This window comes from Urocitellus parryii, chromosome 14, assembly GCF_045843805.1.
Source record: "Urocitellus parryii isolate mUroPar1 chromosome 14, mUroPar1.hap1, whole genome shotgun sequence".
NCBI lineage: Eukaryota > Metazoa > Chordata > Mammalia > Rodentia > Sciuridae > Urocitellus > Urocitellus parryii.
In genome coordinates this window covers 39,571,153-39,594,786 of record NC_135544.1, presented here as the reverse complement: position 1 = coordinate 39,594,786, position 23,634 = coordinate 39,571,153, and the positions used below count along the sequence as shown (strand labels likewise).

The 23,634-nt window shown below is 31.8% G+C and overlaps 1 protein-coding gene and 1 non-coding gene across 2 annotated transcripts in view; one reads left to right on the top strand and one right to left on the bottom strand.

Moving 5' to 3' along the window:
* The window catches only part of Galntl6 (polypeptide N-acetylgalactosaminyltransferase like 6), a 1,042,003-nt gene that overhangs the window by 236,653 nt on the left and 781,716 nt on the right, over positions 1–23,634 (top strand). The window lies entirely within an intron of this gene.
* Positions 23,461–23,534, bottom strand: Trnav-cac (transfer RNA valine (anticodon CAC)). The gene has a single exon. It is a non-coding gene; the product is annotated as a tRNA-Val (tRNA).

Genomic DNA, 23,634 nt, shown 5'->3' with positions numbered 1-23,634 from the left:
CCCACAGACTGTGTATGTATCTATAAATGAAACATGTTGTAGGCAAAAAGATTTAGATTATGATTTGGCCAGTTACACAGTATTTCATGGTATGACATTGAATACTTATTTATCCAAACTTGTGTTATTGATTCTATAGGTTATTTGACAGTTTATGAATGTAAAATAATCCTTTTGGTACATCTTTGATTAATTAACTTATAATTTCTTAGCTCTCTCCCCCTAATTATGATGTATTGACCAGTCTTCAAGTGTGCTCATTAAAAATATTTGAATATTATTCATTATATACATTATTATATACATATATTTATATTACTCATTTATATACTATATTACTCATTTATCTCCACAATTGTTGTACCATTACATTTCTACTTTTTCACGGTGAATATCATATTCATAATTAAATTTTGCTATTTTAATAAGTAACTTCATTTTTCATTTCTATTTTTAGTGCGTTCTTTGATTTCAATAATGACATTGATATTAATTTTATCTTGTATATATGCCATTGCTTTAAAATATGAATTTATTATTTTTTAGCTGAGACAATTGCTCATTCTTTTTAAGATTGTGATTACATTTAATAAAGCAGGAGATATTTACCTACTGTCTGACACAAATACAAAACATGCTTTCTTATAAGATTTTATTCTTTTCAATTCTTTAAATTAGGTTGTAAATTAGTAAGTTTACTTACAGACTTTCTTAGTGTTTATGTAGCTGAATCTAATACTTTTTTCTCTTTATTATTTTGGATTTTAGCTTCATGTTTGCCTTGGCAGCCTGACATAGCTCACCCACCTGTAACTTATGTGATATTTAATTTTTATACTTTTTACCATAAAGCATCTGTAAACACTTTATTTCATCTAAGGTGTGAAGTTGTTATGAATTGTTTCCCCAATAGCTCATAGGTAGCACCAACATATTTTTTTGAAATAAAACTTATCTGCAGCTTTGCAATGCCATACTTTTATTCTACCAGATTTACATATGTAACTATGTGTTTATATATATATGATAAATTGCACTTATTGTAATAGAAAACTGCAATACAGCTGAAGACATCTGAGATTGTCAATAACACAATGTTCACCAGGCATGCTCTCTTTTTGTTGATCTACTGAATACAGGATATTAAATTGGTCTATATCTTTGGTCCAAGTTAGCAGGTCCCATACTTTTATCATTCATTAAATGTCTGTGTGGATTTCCAGGATGAAAAGAAGTCCTGTGCAATATAATAAGTAGACTTTGAAATCAGGAATAACTGGGTTTGTATTTTGACTGTGTATTTTCACGGCACATGATTTTGTGAATATCATTTGTTTGTGTGTCAGTTTCAAATGGATGAAAATCCTATTTTTACCTACATATTTTAGGGATTTAAAACCTAAAAATTCCAGGAAAGAGGGCTAAATATATTTCGAATTATTTTAAAAAATTTTAAATACTGTGCTGGAATGTGGATAAAGAAAAATTCCTACTCTAGTGGGAGAAGTATGTTAATCACATAATCACACAAATAAATGTAAATTTCATCCATAATAAGTGCTTTAATAAAATGTTTAGAGCAGGAGAATAGAATGAAGGGTGAGTGTGAGAGAAGGACTTGCTGATGCAAACAGAAAGGTCAGAAGCCTGCTTTGGTGTGAGATGATGGTAGCTTAGGTAGGTGGTGGGAGAGGGCAAGAAATACACAGAATTAAGTTATATTTGCATAATAAGGTATCATATTAATGAGGGTCTGGATATGGAGAATGAATAAAAGGAAAGTAGTTGAAACAACTCTGTTGTACAACCAAATCACAGAAGACTAGGTTCTGGGGAGGGAAGGTCACTTGGTTCTCATGAAAGATGTGGCAGAGGAGAAGACAGCTATGAGCTTTGCACTTTCCAAAGTTTCATCATGAATGGAGAAAGTGTAGTTGATATGACCTGATGAGTCCTTCTCTTGGCCACCAATCATTTTGCTTTATCTATGTTTTCTTTATTGATGCTTAATGTTTAGAATATTTCCTAAAAGTCCACTTCTTCTGGAATCTTCTCCTTCTTAGTTCGAATAACTTCATCTTTCCAATTACTCTGCGCTTGCCCCACTCCAAGTTCTTAAGAGCAGATCATTCTTTATGAGCATGTTAGATCCTGTTATTGAAATGCACAAACCCCTCCACTAATGTCTTGACTGATATAGAGAAAAATGACATTCAGGATCCTACCGGGTTGCTTTGTTATCTCCAGGGTCCCTGTTCTCAATGCTGTTCCTCAAGCCAAAACTCCATTCGAAGAACATTCTTGGCTTAATTTCATTGCACTTATTATTATTTATTTATTTTTGTCAGAAGTAGATTTCCCTTAGATATCTGCAGGGTTTATTCCCTTATCACTTTCTGTTTCGTGCTCAATGAGACTTTGCTAGATTATATAATTCAAAATAACAAAGTTGGTCCTATTCTCCCCAGTCCCATGACACTCCTTATCGCTCTTTTCTTCATAGAGCTTACCAGGTAACTTTGTAAAGATTTTATGTATTCACTTGCTTACTTTTATAATGTCCCTATCATTAGAACACAAGCTACAATAGGGCAGAAATTCACAACTGATTTTATCCCTATTCTATCTGTAATAATTAAAACAATGCTTCAGTCACTGTAGTTCATTTAATAGTTAATGAATAAATAAAGTTGAAAAGAGATGTAGAGGTTAAAAGTATAAAATGATAGAAGTTCAGGGGATTCCACAGTTTAAGCAGTGGCTGAAGAATTGGACCCCCCCACCAAAAAAAAGAAAAAAAAAGAAAGCAAGCAATGAGTAAATACAAGGAAAAAAAACCCTATTGAGATTGTTGTCATAAACAATAAAAGAAGTTTGAAGGAGAATACAGAAGGGTTGTAGAAAAATTAAACAAAACCAAGAACTGAATAATTATCTAGAATTTTCTCTTTGAAAAGTGATTGACGACATTAAAACTGACAATTTATAGAGTCATTGGGTAAAATATATGTGGGGGATTAAGTTTTAATAGATTGAGAATGAAAAAGGATATGAAAAAATAAATATTCTAATGGAGAAACAGACTGTTGTCGAATCCACAAAAGAGGAATTTCGTATTGTTGTAATATCTTTTTGCTCTTAGATAGAAACTGGGTAATTTAATTGCAAGAAGAAGAAAAAAATGACCACATTAAGACCCAACTATGTGTGCATTATATCACATCTATGGTACAACAGCTGGTCTGCAGAGGAGTTACAATGTAGGAGAAATGTTAATTTTTGTAGCAGGCAGTGATTTAAGCATAAACCCTGAAGGCAACTGCATTTTGTAAAATCTGTGAGTGAATTGGTAGTTTCATTGGTTTTTATCTTTGGCTCTTAGGTGAAATGTCCTATGCAGTTTAGTCAAGATGAGTGTAGAAATTTCACTTGTTGCAATGAACCCTGAATTGCTAAAGGTTGAATCAGTCCATTTGGCATAATATGTCGCATTTATTCATCAGCAATTCCTAATATTATTTTACCAGTATAATGAACACATACAAATGATCTTTATTAGGTAAAATCTGCATTTACTAAAATATGAGAATAAGCTGTAGGATAAACAAAGCCAAGAAGCTCTACCATGAAAGGATAACATAGTCATTCCCATGTAAAATAATAAACCGTGCCACTTCCTAAGCACTAAACCAGTAATTCGAAAATTTTTCATTTGAACTCAACAAGATATTATGGAGAAGTGTGTCTCTTAATATCAGGAAGAACTAATGTCAACACAAAAGATTAGGGTACTTTTTTTCATAGTTTAATAAAATAAAATGTAAACAGATAAAAATACATATAAAATTCTAATAGAAAAAATCTAAGTATGTGGAAATCAGTAATAATAGTAAAAGATGATTCCAAGCATTGTGAGGATACTTACTTTTAACCCACACAGTTATTCAAAATAACCATTAATAGTTGAAACCCCTGACCAAAAGAATTTGTAAGTAGCACATGTACGAATGGCATAAGTTTGTAGACTGTTAAAGAAAAAAGGTAAATAGAGAAAAGCTGTGACTACATCTAACCATCTGCAACAATGTAAAATGGTAGGAATCCCATATGCGAATCGTTGAATTTCATTACATGATTAAAAATGCATTTAATGTGAAAACAAAAGAGCATAATAAATACCAGTCTATTCAATGGAAGAGCTATACATCAAAAATGAAGTAGCTACTGGTTTAAGGAAGAAATATTTTTAATAAAAAGGATTTTAGTTTACATGGAATAAAAATAATATTAAGCACATATTAAGTTATTTTAAAATATCAATATGTTTAAAATCAAAACGTATTTTTAATGGTTATATAACCCTGGATGTTTACACAGACAAGAAATGTTGTCTTTCACTGAAGTTGAGCTCCACCCAGGAAACATTCTAAAACACCCTCTAGAGTCACTGTCAGCTTTATAATTCCTTAATTTTATGTTTTGTCACAGTTTTCATTTCATGACTTCTGTAGTCTGACCACATCCAAGTGTCTAGATTAGTGTTTTGTACTCTGCAGCCCTTACCTTTACAGTAACTTCATGCCTACTCTACAAACCCTGTAGCCTTTGTGGCCACGCTCAGTTCCCCTCTCTTTGTTAAAACTCTTACAACAATTTGTGTTGTTTATATCAACCAGGATCCTTTCAGTTCTGTTAGAGAAAAGAATTAGTATTCTCTCAGCTGGTATTACTTCCTGAATGAATTGTCCTAAGGGATTTACTAAGGTCAAATAGTAGAGATAATAATTTATTAACCTTTCTGATTAGGTGTACACATTAGCTATAATTAAACTGAAGAAAATTAATACTATGATTTTTTAATGAGTAATATAATTATAATTGAGGATCTGTTTGCAACATGTTCATATTTAACTCCAAGAGAAATTCTTGTCAAAAGCATTAATTTTCTAGTTGTTTTGCTAATACAAGCATCCCCAATCTTCAAAAGATAGCTATTTTTGAGACACACTTTTATTTTCAACTTTATTCCCATAAAAACCATCTTTTTTATATAGATATTATTATTTTGGTTTCAAATTTGACTTTAAAAGTTTCAATTATTCTGCTTTTATAGACTTTAATTCTAAAGCTCTAAAATAATAGACATACAGACAGAGTTGAGGTTAAGGTTACCAAAGTGGTGGGTCACAGTTTACACCCAAATCATAACCCACAATAGTAATGATTTTCCAGCTCTTTTGGTGGGGTCCTACACTATTTTACATAATATGTGTTTATATATCTACTGTGATTAGTCAAGTTGACATCCATATTGACTTCCCAGTATGAAAATATCAGGAACTAATTCACTCTCATCATTCCAATACCATTTGCAGTAACCCTATTTCTTTCATGTTCACATACAGTTTAACAGCTTAGCAATATCTCTTTACTAAAAAAATGTGTTGAAACTTTATGTCTTAACTATTAATAACCTCAGTATTCCTTGATGTGTTAAACGTACTTTTACTTCTTGACATGCAGTCCATAATATATGATGGGCTCATAAAAGTCCCTCTTTTTTCTTTTACTACATTCCGGTTCCTACTTTTGATTATGTGACATGACAGTAGGTACTGTTCCTCATAGAACCATCATTTTTAACAGTAAAAGTCTAGTAACAACCCAGATGTCTCCTCAGAGATGAAATACACCAATGCATCTGAAAATAGAACATGATGCATTTGTTTAAATCGAGGTAGAAATGTGTATAAAGGTGATAGTTCATTCTCCATGCTCTGTGATACATTGCTAAGTGAAATAAATAAAAGGTGTGCAAAAAAGTACAAAGCAGGCTATTATTGTGAAGAAAGTGATGTATATTTGCTCATTTTTCACAAAGATTTCCCATAAAGATATCCTTCAGAAAAAAAAAAGAAAAAAATACTCACAGATGACAGACTCAACTTATGGAGACAAAGATCAAAATGAGATTTATTATGGTAAATAATTTTATATAATTACTATGAACCACATGAATATAAATTGAAATTTGTTAAATATTGATATTAAATTCTGTAATAATAATTTGGTGCTTAATCAGATAGTGTTTAATTAAGTTTCTTGTACTAGGTTGATCTAAAAATATTGAGAGAAAAAATAAAGCTTTATCTTATTAAAGCATTTGGAAGAGATGGGGTTATAGCTCAGTGGTACAGCACTTACCTAGCATGTGTGAGGCACTGTGTTTAATTCTCAGAACCACATATAAATAAATAAAATAAAGGTCTATCAACAACTAAAAAAAAATTTTTAAGTATTTGGATAAGTTTCACTGCATAGCAAAATAATTAGTAATCAAGTCCTAGGAAAAGAAATATATAATCCTATCTCATTACCTATTATTCTGTCAAGGAAGTTTGTAATGACATTTGAAGTCAATGAAACTTTGTTTCTTTATTTCCATGGATCTTTGAAAATCATTGTGCATCATTAATTTGTTACCCATTTTTAATCATGGCTTTCTTGCATAGAGTTTTGTTGTCTTAGTGTTTTCCATTGATATGTTATTGCTTGTATTTTATCTTACGTTTTCACTGTAGCTCTAGAGTTATGAACCTTCTTCCTCACGTCTAAGACGTTGTAATACATGATTTTCTTGAAAAGCTGCTTTCTACAATTTTCTAACTACCTGTTTAAGCCTAAAACTATTATTATATCTCTTTATATCTTAAAATTTCATTGCATTCCTAGATTAATTTTACTGCTTCTTAAATACTACAGTTTTTCTTTCTTGAATTTTATAGACCACTTTCTTTGTCTTCCCCCAGAAAAATTGCACAGAATGCAAAATTTTTAGAGCTTTTTTTACTTAAAATCTTATCAGTTTACTCTCATCCTTGAAATTGGAGGAAATTTTATGCCATTTTAGAACCATGAGAAAATAAAAATCAAGATTCTGATGCCCCAAGCATCAACTGTCTACCCCAGTCTTCTTATTGGATGGGAAGAGCAAGCCATATTGGATTTGGCTAAAGGTGTATCAGTTTGCTCTATAACCTCTTAAATGCCTTCTTAACTAATCTCCCCAGTCTCCTGACTCCCCATCCTCAGCCTGTCCACTGAGTCAAGTGTTTTTTCTTGTGACTGATCTGGCTTGGAAGGAAGAAGATATATAAAAATTATAAAAGATCTGTGGTTAACATTCCCACATCTGTTTCAATTTTCTTCTGACTTTCATCTAGCTCTGTTCTTATCTATTTAATGCGAACTTCAAATTATTTGGGAGAGAAAAATGAAAATCCATGGCATGTTAAGCATACCTAAAAATTAAGCTTACTAAGTTATTTATGGTTGGTAATTAAGTTTGTTCAAACATAAGATTAAATATGCCAAGTTTCAAGTTTTTCCCTTGTATGAACCAATGATCATTTCCTGGTCACTCTCTATAAAATTGACACTATTTTCAAGATACATTCTAGTGACATAGTGTTGATTTGGTGCAAATACTACTACCACTGTCAAAAGATGCAATTCATAACATATGCCACTTTTTTTCTTGATTTCAAAACATTGCAACCATACAAAGGAGAAACATTGATACTCAATTTCTGTATCTACACTGTTTTTATAATTATCAATTGCATATCCAGTATTTTAAAGACATCTTACAATACAAATTATATTTGTTATTTGGTTCTTTTCCATGCAACTATGTTTATGAATAAAATTATTTTCTGCCATGAATATTTATCACAAACATGGATATCCATTTGATGTAGTGCTATGCGCAAGGTGTATAATGTGGTTCCTAATGCATTGCTAGTCCTTAATGATAAAAATATTATAATAGAGTGGAAATTTCCATGCGAATGTGAGCTTCAAAGAGCAGTAAGATCTGTCTTTTTCATTCCTTGCTATCTTAGTACCTGTCCCATAGTAGTGCACAATGTTGAATGAGTGCATTAATATACAAATGCAAAGTAATACCTGACAAGAACAACTTAGAGGAGAAGTTTATTTTGTCTCACAGTTTCAGAAATTTAGTCCATGGTTGGCTAACTGTATTACTCTGGGCCCAGGGTGAGGCAGAATATCATGGTGGAAGAGAGTGATGGAGAAGAGCTGCTCCTTTTACAGCATATAGAAAGCAGAGAGAGGAAAGGGACAAAAGGTCTGTAGGGAAGATAACAAACTTTCTTGACCCTAGCGACTCAATTCCTCCAGCCATTCCTCACCTGCTGAAAGTTGCTACCCAGTTGGCCATTCAAACTAGAATGGACCGGTTAGGTTACAGCTCTCATAATCCAATCATTTTACCTTGGAACATTCCTGCATTAACACTGGAGCTTTGCAGGGCACCTTATATCCAAACCATAACATATATGATACTTAATTTCAAAAGTATTTTAAAGTGAGTTAAAATAAGAAGCAAAAAAGAAAAATGAAACAAACCATAAAAACATGATTAAAATTTAAATTATAACTTCAAAGAATAGATACTACTAAAGAAATATTATCCTGGAGTTTCTCAGAAATAATTATATAAAGGGAAGCACTGTAAACTATAAAATTTATTTTCAGAAGCTGAAACAAAACCCTGATTTTGGGTAATGTTAATGGAATAACCTTTTTTGTTAGAACTATGGCTGTAGGCAGCCATTTTCAAAATAATTAAAGAAGCATTTCTAGATGGTAGTGGGGAATGTATAGCTCAGAGGAGATTTATTGAATTCACTCTAATATAATTTATAACTAATGGAAAGCTAGAGTATGTCTTCACTAGCCTCTTCTCAAAGCTACAGGAACATATTAGCTCTTTTATTTCATAACCAGATAATAAAAAATGTTAAACATTTAGTAATATAATATAGTGCAGATATGAAGAATTCAGATGATATGACTTTGTATGAGAATAATTCAAATAAAAAGAGAACAGTTTAGCTAGTCTCTTGGGACAACAACAGTGACCTCTTGACATTACTCTGATTGACTGTCCTCATTCTGAAAAATGTCTGGCCATAGCATTTGGATTCAGCATGGATGATGTCGGATGATTTATTGAGAGTAACTGCTAATGGGAACCATTGAGAGTTAACCTCATCCCTAATAATAAAGCCAGATATTCAACACCAGAGAAGTGTCAAGAACCTGAATCGGAGACAGAGCTCACCTGCCAGGTGTGGGTCAGAGCAGTCACATTAAGCAAACAGGAGCCAAAACAAAAGTAACAATGAAGCCCCTATCGCTGGCTGCAAAAGAATATTCCAGAGGCAAAAATAAGAAAATGCTAATTCTCTCCACTCCATTTCTGACCCACAGAGTGATGCTCCCCTAAAGGGTTGGGCAAATCACAGATCATGTAGAGGACATGTGCTTGTTAAGGGAGCTCCTGCAGTTTAATGGAACTGGTTAAAGTATCTTCAAAGTCCTCTTGTCCATCTCCCTGCTGAACTCCCTCAACAGGGAGGCCTCAGCTAGGAAGTCTGAAGAAGCCATCTGCTCAAGGCCTCAGATGAGGAGACCTTGGAATGAAGGTGACTGGGCCAGAAATACAAATATCCATGAAAGTGTGTCCAGCCAGGTACCTGAGCCCTTCGCTGCAACTTCTAGGCACCAAGTCTGGTATTGAGGGTAGTTTCCATGACGAAGACTGCTAGGGAAAGTCTTTAAAAATTGTCAATGGTCAGGCCTGAAAGATCACATAACTTTCTTATTTTTTGTCTTTTATTAGTGCATTCTTGTTACACATCATCATCGGATTGATTTTGACAAAATCATTCATGCATGGAATGTGATTGATGCCATTTCAGTCCAAGATGGAGGTGGCCCCACTTTCCTCCCTCTTTCCTCCCCCTATTTTCCTTCCTCTATTCTATTGGTCATCCTTTTACTCCTTTTTATATTTATTTTTGATTGGTGATTTAAAGATATACATTAGTGTGCAATTCACTGTGATATATTTATACATAGCATGATTTTGTGAAATTCCATTACCCATTTCCTCCCCTTTCACATTTGTCCTCCCTCCCCCCTGATTTTCTTCTTATACTCCACTGATCTTCCCTATATCATTATTAGACTGCCCCCTTTTCCATCTTTTTTCTCTAGCTTCTACATATGAGAGAAAACATATGACTCTTGGCTTTCTGAGTCTGACTTATTTCACTCAGCATGATATTCTCCAGTTCTATTCTTTACCGGTAAATGGCATAATTTCAATCTTCCATACAGCTCATTAAAACTCAGTAAAAAATGCACACACATTTTTTTTTAACTAGAAGCCAGACTTCTTATGAAGCAGCTATTTCCCTTCCTGGCTGAGGTAGAAGATTATATATCCTGTCAATCTAAAAACTACTTTGAATTATTTATGCATATGTTAAAGGAGAAGGGGTACTACTATATGCTGTTCCATGTCTAAAGACAGTCCTAAATCATAATCTTGTTATGATTAATGTTATGATAATGGTAATATATACATATATTATAGTATTTTATAGTTACAAAGCGAACTATATTCACTCCTTGACTGTTTCCCAGTTACATCAATCCTTGCCCTGAAAATTTTTCATTCCAGTTATTTGAACTATGGACACAATGTACAGACAACTCTGTATTTCCCTAAAATTTACTGGAGAACTGTATATAATTCTTTAACTACCTTGAAATCTAGAGAATTTTAACACACTTCATATAGCCTTAGAGTTCCTCTGCAGCCTGAGGGATTAGCCATCGCTTCCCAATAACTGGGTGAGAGGAAAAGGAATCCCTTTCCAGAGAGCAGCAGTACACAGCTATGCTGGTCTGATCCAGGAAGTTTTTTCCAAAAGAAGACTTGCCTGACAATCCTAGCCAGATAGCGTTAGCCATAGCCTCTCTTGGGCCTCCACATTTCAATTATCTAAAGCAGATATTTTGGAGGTAACCCAAGGAACCAGAACAGGTTTGTTGGAATTTCAGCCAAATCCTTGGTGGATAAAATTCCTGAAAATGTTTATTAATCCAGAAATTATTTCAAGGGTTTACCAAGTCAAAGAAGTAAAAATTGATAGTCAATACAAGAAACACTGATGTACATTGAAGCAAAAGAAAATTTGTCTGCCAAAATATTATCAGGGAAATCAGAAGCAGAGGATCTGGAAAACTAGTGAATTGGAAACTAGGAAACAAAGTAATATAGTAATTAGGGATTCAGTGATAGCAGGAAATATCAAACAGAATAATTATCAAGATGGACATACCTCTCATACACGTTTCAAAAAAATCTCTGTCTTCTTTCATATCACATGTGCCATTCAGACAACTCCAACCAGGTGGAATTTGAATAATCTCTACCTGTAGCTGAGTTTGCTTACAAATTGTGATTTTTATTCTGGATCTGTGATTCCCAACCCTATCTGGTTTGGAACTCTGGCTATATTCTGTAAATGTTGATGGATGTAAACCACAAGAGTATCTAGACAGTCCTGAGTAATGAGTTGAAAAATTCCTCTATGAAAAATCAGAATCAGCTTAAGCTGTGCATTGCATAACTGTGGCTACCTTGAAAATATAGAAAACTCAGGCTGAAAATTTAATATGAATAAGCCTAAAACTGTGAAACCCAAAGGATCCTGATAGACATAGATGCAAAATTAACTCTGAGAATACCTTCACAACTGAGGGAGTCCATAAAAATAACTTCTGTTGCAGATATTCTAAAATTACAAATCTCATATGGGATAGCATTGCCTAAAGAAAGAGTTGACAAATGTAATAAACAGGACATATATTGCCATATAGATTATATAACAAAATTGCAAATGGACCACCAATTAATTAAGATTTAAATGGTCAAAGAGAAAAAAAGTAAGTGAAACCTAGTTGCAAGATCAGGTCTTTATTAAACAGAATTATGAGATTATAAATAGGATCAAATAGAATTTTTAAAAAATAATGATATGGGCTTTGAAGGTAAAAAAAAGAACTACATAAAAAAGGTTTATCATTTGACTAAATAGAGTGGATAACAATGAATTGGAAGACAGAACTATGTAAGTATAAGATAAAGGCTTTAAAAATACGAAATAGAAGTTAAAGTAAAGGAAGAATAAATGAGATGTCCAAAATACTTCAAATGAGTATTGGTGATGAAGACAATAGATCAAATGAATGTTTTGAACTTCTTAAAAAAATAACATTTTTTTAAAATAAAAGGAAACTGGCAGACTCTCAGGTTTAGGAAAATCATTATGTCCCTAAAAGGATAAATGAAAGCAAAAACAGGTAATAACATCACTTACTGATATTTCTTTATATCACTTACTAATATTTCTTCACATCAAAATAACAGAAATGTTCAAAAGATTTAGAAGGAAATGACAGATTATCTACAAAAATTAACCAAGAGGGATATATTTCATAAAGAGATAATGCATTCTTGAATATAATTTAATAATACCTTGAAAGATCTGAACTGAATGTCAATTATAAGAGAGAAATTCATCATTTAAGAGCAAATATGAAATAATTTTGTGAGATAAAAAAGCATAAAATTTACAAATTACATGTCTATGATAAAATTTCGAAGAGGCAGTTGGATCTGTGTGGCTCAAAAGTGAACAACACAGAAAGAATGAGCAGGGGCTGTGGGTATGGCTGGTGTAGATGCTTGCCTCGCATTCATAAAACCCAGGGTTCCACCCCACAACTGAAAAATAAATAAATAACAGTGAGCAAAATAACTTTTTTAAACATTTGATAATTGGTAAACCTAAATTAATATCAATTGTAAAATTTTTTAAGTGCTAAGGGTTTTTAAATAATGTAAAACTGTTTATAATTTCAGGAATTACCTCAGTTGTGGCAAATAGAGAAATATGGATAGAAACAGTTCAAATAATTAAGAGAAAGAGCAAAAGTTGAATTTATTGTTTATTTGGACTGTTCTAGGGCAGTTGAGGGAGGGCTCAAAGGGCTTCTTTTGGAGTCAGTTCATTGGTTTCAATGGGTGAAGTGAAGTACACTAATCTTGGTGGGAGCTCAAGAAAATAATCAAAGGAAAAATTACTCTTATATGTAAATCACAAAAATTTTCACATTATTTTTAAACCGTTAGCATTTTTAAAATTTTACCTTTGATAAAAGTTTGATCTTTTTGAAAGACTTCTGAAAGAAAGAACTTGTCTAATAAAGACAACAGTAACAATCTTTGCTCAAATTTGACTATTGATTGGTTAAATGCTCTTGTCGCTGAAAAGGTAATGTAGAACATTCTGTTCTTATCTTGAGCTGTAGAAGTTTTAAAGTTTCTTTATTTTTCTTTTTTGGTTATTTTGAAATGCAAGTCTTATAATAAGATAAATCTTTTGGGGACCATGTTCTAAGGTTTGCTTAATGTTGGACAGTGCTAGGATAAGAACGAAAAGGATAAATTCTCTTTTGCTGCTGTGAATAATCTACATATTTGGTAGATTTGCATATTGACCATATACAAAAAAAGGGGATAAAAGGAATTTAGAAAAATCATTGCACACCATCAGTACCTCTGTTATTATACAGATATATCAAAAATCTTTAAAAAGAAGTGAGGTGAACAGTGGCAAAAAATGTTTAGAGAAAGCAATGATAGTACTTACACAATATTTAGTCACTAGCATTTTCAAAAGAAAAAATCAAAGACAAAAGTGCATCTATTTCAGGATGTGCTCCATGAGTCAATAATCATTTTCTGCCAAAAACCTTCTTAGACAGTTGTGGGAGCAATCCAACCCCACAAAAGCTGCCAGTTATTTATAAAACAGTGGCTTAAACTTAAAAGAGTACCTTCACACAAAATTGAATCCAGATCTCTAATTGCTTTCTATGCTTAATTCCATATCTAATAAAACGGACTAGATTCACTTTTTGCCAATGGCAAAAACTTTGTAAATTTGGGTGGTACATTTAAATCTTTGAATATATGACACCCATAAGTCCCAAAGGAAATAGTGGGACCACTGTTTTATTACAACAATGAATACATTTCTGGGCTATACCCATATAAGACCAAAGAAAATGTAACTGATAATCAATTTCTTATTTGCCTCAACATTTTCAGGAAAATTGGTTTTAATTTTTTTTCTAGAGGTAGTAATCTCATTTAATTGTGTGCAAGATACATTCATGAACTGTATTTCCCCCATTGTGGCTGAAAATCCCATTTGGAAGCTTGCAACAGTCTTCTTTTCTTAGACAATTAGATCCAATTAGATGATGGCTCAGAGGAATTTTGTTCAAGCAGCAAAAGAAAATTTCCAACGAAAATGACTTTAGAGCCTACTGGAATAACATAAATTGTGTAGTGTTGCATTTTTAATATGTCTAAGAACATATTCATAAGACTTTTCTTTTTCTACATTCTGACAATAAAGCAAAGCTGGGTTTTAAAAACTTGTACTCTCAAAAATGTAGAGAAATGAAACAAAGAGCTTCTATGTTTTTGTCAATACCACTTGATTAAATACATATATTGAGAAATAAAAATGTTTTCTTTTAGATTTATGATAGAATATTTTTAGTTTTATTTCATTTTGTAATTTTATTAAGCATTAAGGAATTATTAAAGAAAATATGGAATTAATTTAATGAAAATCTTCCACTGATACTTTCCTGTTTAATATGACAAATTTAGCACTTTTCCCGTTCTATTCTGTTTATAGCCTGAGACTTCATATTACTAACATATTTACTGTAAATTTTGAACTTTCCCTTTAATGAACATTTTTTTGATATATTATTTTTTACAACTGTGATAAGGTACATGGGATTAATTTTATATTTTAGAGTTTTGGTGTTTATCTTTAGTCCCATTATTTACTTATATTATTTTATTAAAAAATATTAGAGAAGTTTTGGTTTGCAATGAAATTGAGAGGAAGGCTCAGAGACACCCTATATTCACTCTGCTCTCACAGGTGTATAACCTCCTCCATTACCAACATCCTCCACCACAGTGGTACACTTGTTACAACTGATAATCCCCCTAAATTAATCACTCTGAGTCCACAGATGGGATTAGCATTCTTTCTGAGTGTTGCATAGTCTACATGTTTGGAAAATTCATAACATATGTTTCCCAGTATAGTATCATGCAGATTATTTTAACTGCCCTAAAAATCCTCTGTGTTGTCCCTTCATCCTTCCATTGTTACCCATGGCAACCATGGATACTTCTTATAGTCTTCATAATCTTGCCTTTTCCATAGTGTCATATCACTGAAATCATACAGTATGTAGCCTTTCATATTGGTTTCTTTCTTTTAGTAATACGCATTTAAGCTTCTTCCATACGTTTTCATGACTTCATACTTCATCTACTTTTAACATTGAATAAAAGTCCACTGTCTTGTTTATCATAGTCTATTTTTTTTTTTAATTTTCCTGCCAACAGACATCTTGGTGGAGTCCAAGTTTTGGAAATTATGAATAAAGCTGTTCTAAATGTCCATGTGCTATTTTTAATGTAGATTTAGTTTTCAACTACTTAACACTGGGAAACACAATTCCTAGATACATTGATAAGAACATGTTTAATTTTGTGAGAAACTGACAAAGTGTCTTCAAAGTAACGATATCATTTGCTTTCTCAGCAAAAGTGAATGAGAGCTCCTATTCCTCGATATCCTCTCCAAGATTTATTGTTTTCAATGTTCTGGATTTTGACCATACTCATAGGTGTGTTGTGGTAGCTCATTGCTATTTTAATTTATATTTCCTTAATGATACATGATGTGTATCTTTTAATACGTTCGTTTACTTGCATACATGCTATGGACTGAATATTTGCTCTCCAAAATATATACGTTGAAATCCTAACCTCCAATCTCATAATATTACAAAGTGGAACATTTGAGAAGTGATAAAGAAGTGGAATTCAAAGAGGCCCTAGAGAGATCCCATACCTTTTCTCATGGGAGAGTATAGTCAAAAGATGAGATACATGAACCAGAAATTGAGCCCTCACCAGACTAAGTCTGATGACAGTCTTGGTCTTAACTTCCAAGCTATCGAATTGTGAGAAAAAAAAAAAAACATTAGGGTTTATAAACCATCCAGTCTATGGTATTCTCTTATGTAAGACAAATAAAATAGGATTTTTTGAGTTCTTTATTGTAATTCTTCTTTTACCTAGAATATTTATGCAAGCGATTTGTTTTTAAAGGTCTTAGCATTTGTGGGAATGTCTTTGGTTTCACCTGAGTAATAATGGATCTGCCAGGCACCGCATTTATATATATGTCTATATATTTTTTTTATTTTTTTACTTGCCTCACATTCTGATCTCATTTTTTCTTTCTTAATGAATTTAGGGTAATGCATTATATATGTAAGATTTTATTTAATCTTGTTGAAATATATTACCTATACTCTTTCTGGAACCTACTTCTGCTTCTTGATGTGAAGTTTATTCTTAGGTGATTTCTTTTCTGGAACTGTGTGATTTCTAGACACCCAAAAGATCAATTTCACCTTTGGAAAATCTATCTGTGAGGGACAATTTTTTAATTTGCTTGATGTTACTTAATAGCACCAAGCATAAATACTTGGTGATAAGCACACATGAAATTATAACTATGAGGGTATTTTGTGCAGAATAGGTATACATTATATCAAGAAGGGAATATATTATTAGAGAAAATAGTTCTTAAACATTTATTTCTACATCTTCTATATAGATAATACAATGACTAATAAATAAGAAGATGCACATGTGAATCTGAGTTCAGAAACACCTATCATTTTGATTCTTAAATAGTTTGTCATTTCCCTAACTCTGTGAGTCCTGGTTTGAATTAAATATTTCAAGAGAAATTAGAAACTTGTTTATAGAATTTGGTTGAGACATTGTCCTTATGAAAACTCTTGCAAAGATAAACTTGTTTGTATATTTCTTCCTAAACTTTTCAGGAAATGGAATGATTTAAAACTTACCTCTGACAAATAGATGACCCAAACAGACAGACCCTTTAGGATCATCTCTTTTTGAAGTGTTTTAGCACACTGGTCTGTAATGATTAGGAATTAAGATTACACTTGTTTGTATTTTATTTTGCCAGGTGTTTAACATTCCATTTACTTATTTTACCTAAAAAAATTACAGCTACTCAATTTGCTTATTACTGAGATTAGAAAAACAAAAATGAACGGTGATAATTGGAAATCAGTTAAATAGAAGAAAATTAGAAATTCGCCAAATACATTTATATCTAAATCCATTTAGTAACAATGTGAATAAATATTTTGCATGTGTAATTAACATTACTCTTCATAATTTGAAAGTAGAAGGTCTTTGTGAAGTTTTAAACGTGATAAAAGAGGAGCATATTTTGACTAAGATATTTCTAAATAAAAGTCAAATTTGAAAACCCACAGGCATCTCTGGTAGAAAAAGAAACTGTTTTCAACAAGGTAAGAAAATGATAGATAGTTATAATCAGGGCTCTGGAGGTGAAAAGTAAATGTGAAGTCATTTTGGTAATATAAATATATAATTGGTCTTTCCCAGTAAGAAAACATCGTCATCAGAAGGTAGGATTCATTGGTAGCACAGCATCCTTTTCTGTTTGCTTCAATTTAACTAAATCTTGCCAGCAGGTATGTATCTATAGCAACAGTGAAGGATTTGAACAAATTGAAAAATTGCAGCTTTGACAATAATGCTAATACTATTGTCATCAAGGTCTACTATCCCATGCTTCAACTATTAGAATAGGGAACCCAGAGCTTTGGGGTATCAGAGAAAACTATCCAAAAAAAAAAAAAGTACTACTCAGCACCATGAGAACCAGGAGGAGAATGGTAACTTAACCAGGATCAACGGCACTTGTTTTCAAATGGAAAAGATGTCTGTTTCATCCTCAGGTAATTTATTTAGAAGTTTAAAGAAACATTGATTCAGTATTTAGATTTGTGATCATTTTTATTCTATAAGCAATATATAATTTAGTGTTATATGGGACCAGACAATTGAAGATTGGGGAAAAACTTGGCTTGAATTCCTAGATTTCATGGCATATGAGGGTTGAGGGACTCAGTATGCTTCCTTTCATCAAAGGGCTCAATCTCCTCAATTTACCTCCCCCAAACACTTCCACCAACCTGTGAAGTGCATTTAATAAATTCACTAATAGCTGCAGATGTATGCACTTCAAACGAAGAAGTTACATTGTGAACTCTTTATGGTGCTCCATGTCTTTTTTGTCTATCTTCATTTTTAGGATTCAAAGGAAGTTTTCACTTATGTTACATAGACTTTTTCTGCTCATATTTAGGCTCCTTCAAATCTTACATTCAATACCAAAGACCTTGTCAGAAAATTCCCCCCAGAAATTGTAACTTTTGTTCTGAGTTCTGATGACAGCTGCAAACATCATACTGTTAGAATGATTTAAAAAAAAAAAAAATAAGAAGAAGAAAAAAAAGAAAACCTTTTAGAATTGCAGCAGGAATGTATGGAACTGACCTTCATAAAAAGAAAAAAAAACAATAATCAAAAGGACTTTGAGGAATTGTTTCTCTGTCAAAGTATACATAGAAGAGCTTAGGGAACATGTTACAAAATGGGCAGATTATAGAGCATAAACAAACTCATGTCCTAGTCTTCATTCATTTTCTCAAAATTGTAAATAACAGTCCAAATATGACTTAAAAGTCCTAGGTATTGGTTTGATGAGGAGGAAGAAATAAAACATTAATAATTTCTAGAAATAGGAATAAGTTTCCAATTCTGAATTATTTTCATTTCATGATTCCAAAGTAGACTTTCAAATGTTAGAATAGTGCCCCAACTATTATCTTTGAGTAACCATGAAAATAACATGGGATTTATTTATCACTTTCAAAACAGTGGAAAAGATGATGAACCACATAACATTAAGTGTTGTGTAACTACACTAGAAAATTTAAAAATACATGAGTGGCTAAGAATCCCCCAACGGTCCGCGTATGAAGTGTCTTGGTGCCCAAGGAAGCGCTCTTAAAAGGTGCTAAAACCTTCAGGAGGTGGGAACTTGTAAGGAGTTCACATAGGGTATGGTCCCCACAAAGGGAATCGTGGGTACCCGGTCTCTTCCTCTACTCCTTTGCTTCCAGGCTCATGAGTTTAACTAAAATTCACATGTTCCTCCACATCCCCTCCTGAGTTGCTATCTGATACCATCCCCAGAGGCTCAAAACAATGAAAGCATTCAATCACAGACTAGAGCTGAATAAAAATTTTCTTTTATGAGTTAATTATCTCAGATATTTTGATGTAGTAATGGAAAGCTAACACAGTTATTAAATAAAAAGTTTGAATAAAAAAAATGAGAAATGGTGGTCATGAATAAGAATATCTCACGAAGAATGTTAATACCCATTAAAATTTCATTTTGTGAAATATTTTCTTAAATAATAAAGTATTTAACTCTTGAGATAAAATTGAATACATTATATGAATAATATTACAATAAAAATTAATTTATTTTAAAGAGTTAATTCATACCTAGAGAAACTGTAAATGCTAAACAAAAATGTAAAATTCATTTTTCCATGGATTTTACATGTTCTACTCCATGATTATTTCAACATTTTATTACCATATGGAAGTACATTTTTGGATGAGATTAAGCTGAGAGAAATAGCTCATATATTAGATGCCTATATCAATATTAGGTTTTCAAAAAAAAGCCAACTAAAATAGCAAAATATCAGATTTTCAACTCTCAAATCATCTAAAACTAAAATATTTTAGTGTTAACATAGTGTCTGACCTGTACTAACTTTTAAAAAAGTTTCACAACCTAAGGAAACTCGGTGAAACTTGGCCCATGTTTGAAAAGCTGGGCTTTTTATATAGCCATTATAATCCCAAGTCAACACTCACTAAGACACATATAAGTGCTGAAATACATATCTAGAACATGAAAATAGCATGACCACTATAGTCTCCTGTAGGCAATGTAAATGTGTGTCCTATGCAGATGTGAGCACTTTAAAGGGAAAAACTTAATTTAATTCTGGCATGCACGGAGAAAGACATGCTAGTGCAATAGAACAGAATGACAAGACAGACCAAAGCATTTAAAAAGTCTCCCTTTTCAACAAAATAATCCCCAACCATTGGAGAAATAAATTTAATCCACAGGTCTAGGGACAAGTGATTAGAAAGATGACAATTAATTATATTTGCCAAATTTCTTACTCAAATATACTGTTATAATAAAGATTGAAATAATGTAAACAGTAAATGCCAGTATGAAAGAAATTTAATGTTATTAAGGTACACAACAAATTTCTAAGAATGACAGTGTAAACAGAAATGACAAATGATTCTTTATTACCTAATATTAAACCAATACATTTTTAAACTAAAACTGAAATTTATGCTTTGATAGCTTCTGACCACACTCATTTGAGCACTTGAAGTGTGGCGAGTGCAAATAGAGATGCTAGAAACAAAAAAATACACATTAGATTTTGAAGACAGAAAAATGACAATATTTTAATTTTAATATTGATTACATTTTGAAATTGAAATATTGAGTACAAATTAGATTACATATACAATTAAAATATATGTTCACTTTTCATTTATGGCAACTACAAAGTTGTAAATTGCATAGGGGGCTCACTTTATATTTCCATTGGAGATATTGATTGAATGTATTTCTCATCTAATTTTGGATTCATTCCTGTCTCAGAAATGAGATGACTAATTGCTTCTCTTATACAAATTAGAGATATTGTAAGCTCCAACCCTCCACAGTCAGTGGGGAAATGCTATGCAGTAAGTAGTATGTTTTGGGATGGTGTGAATGAAGTAGGAGATTTGTTTTCCTTTGCTTATAATTGTTTTGTTTTAAGTTTTTACCCTTTCAGTGTTTCTCATAATTATTTTTTCCTTCTAGTTATGGAGATGAATTTATATTTGCCCATTATTAGAAGTTGATATGGTTTCCGTAGAATTGTATTCAATACCATTTGTGCTGCTTCTAGAATGTAAATTACCAGATCAAGGGAGAATAGAGGACAAAAGAAAGATGGGATTACCACTCTGGTAATGGTTTCTTGTCCTTGTCCTAGTCACGCAGCTTCTCTGTGGACTCCTGTAGCTGTTACTGGCGAGTTGGTTCTCACTGAGATACAAATGAACTATTGACCCAGGTTGTCTAAGAAAGCAACCTTGCCACGTTGCAGTCACACTTGAAATATGACATTTCCAAAGCCATCATCCCCTTGGGAATGTGCCTATATATGAGTTCTGCTGAACGTGTATTTATCTATTACCTAGGCAACTTTTCATTTATATGTGAAAATTTGGAGAATTGTTGTTCATTCCTTCAAACTTGTTCATTCTTGAAATTTTATTTTACAGGCTCTTGACTATTACTGGTATCTAGTGTTAAGAGAAATTTTAACTACAATGATATTCATTGAGAACAATATAGATGGGAAAGAAATAAAATATAAGGTCTTAGATCAACATAGAAACACAAACAAATTTCTTTTAAAAATATTTCCCAGTTATAATGCTATTACAAAGCAAAACATCATTTTTAAATTACCAAGTAAATTTTCATTGTAATTCTGGATGAGGTCAAAAGTGAAAATATTTAGAAAATATAAACAGTTTGTTTTTTTTTTTTGCTTCAGTGTTTAGTGTGACTAATGAAACAGATATATGCTTTTATTTTGTTTTGCTGAAATTATTTAAAAGGGATAAATCTATCCTAACATAATTTTAAAGTAGTGCTTTAGTTCATTTTTCCCACATCAACCCTACTGTTAAATTACCATAAAGTAAATTAGATTAAACTGATTATTTTTACCAGGAATTGTTCTGTTTATATTATTCTAATTTAAAGTAGCATAGATGTATGTGTGTGTGTATAGCGTATATCATTTATTTGCTATAGAAAAATTATTTATATTAGTGTCCTGCCACTAAAATATTATTCTACATAGAATAATAACAATTCAAGAGTCAACATTTAATTTTAAAGCAAAATTTATGCGTACAAAAATCAATACGATAAAATATTGGAACAATGTAGGTCCAGTCCTCCATTGATACCACTCTTCATATCAAAGCAGATACCTGACCTACAACCCTACTTCTCAGCCATGTTTTCCATTTCAGCAGAAGACCAATAGAAAATTAAATCAGTAATACTATACACCAAGGTGATAGGATGTTGCTTGAAATTTTATTTTCATTGAGTCATTTTAGAATCTTTCCATTACTTTTTTCTATTACTAATAATAAAAACAATGAGTGCTAACATCCACTGAGGTCTTAATAGTTGATAAAACCTGCTAAAAAATCATATATATATATATACACACACACACGTATATATCATATATATAATATAGGTAATATGTGTATATATATCATGTATATATCATATACATATAATACAGGTAATATGTGTATATATATATCATGTATATATCATATACATATAATACAGGTAATATGTATGACATGATATATATAGTTTATATATAATATATGTAGTATTATGTGTTGAAGATATTAATTTATATATATATAAACTCCAAATTAACTTGTTAAGTAGACATGATTTCTCTATTAAAGAGTCTATTAAGGTGAGGAATGTCAGAATAGTTAAGTTTCTTTTATAATATACTTTGTTTCAGAATGCAATAAATTTGCTCCATTTAGTTAGTGCTGTTTATTTTGTCGACTTTATGGCATAATTTCTGAAAGAAATCAATGTAAATTTTTGGTTTCAATTATTATATTCTGAAATAATTCAAATGTCCATCTTCAGGAGAATGGAAACAAATTGAGTTACATTCATGAATTAGAATAGTACTGAGCAATGAAAAGCCACAAGTTAAAGGCAATGGACTAGATAAATCTCTCTAACATTATGCAGAGCAGCAGAAGAAGCCAAACATAAAATAAAACCAAATTTTATGCTTCCATTAGAAAAAAAAAATCTAAAACAGGCAAAAGTAAAATGAAAAAATCATTTTCAGAATAGCGTTTGTCATTAGAGGCTTGCAGAGAATAGTCAAAAAGCAATTGGAATTGAAAAATGGGAACATTTTGGTAGGAAGGAACTCTTATCACAAACTTCCATAAGACTTATCTAGGTGTATCCATTTGTGAAAATTATAAGGCAAGTTTTGTGCATTACAGTGTATGATATTTTGCCTAATGAGAAAGAACTATGAACAGAGTAACTATAATGTAACTGACATATGGAAAGTATTGTGGGACAGATGGCATATGGAGAATGCTACAGTTGGGATATGAGGCTTCCCTTTGTTATTTCGTTTTGTTTTTATATGGTTATTTTTCAAAATATAAAACCTAAAAAATGTGTTATAAAGTGATTTTCCCAAAGGCATTTGGCAATTGATATCAAAACTTGGATAAAATGAAAACAAATCTTCATAATGATATTTGACATCAAGTCTTTGATTTTTTTCTCTTTTTATTTTTGGTGGTGGTGCTGGGGATTGAACCCAAGGACCTCATGCATGTGAGGCAAGCACTCTACCAACTGAGCTATATCCCCAGCCCTTGAACTCTTCGATTATTATAGGACATCCAAGAAGGAAATTTAAATAAAGATAAAATTAGCTCTAGAAGATGTTAAGAGGATGAGGGAAAGTTGT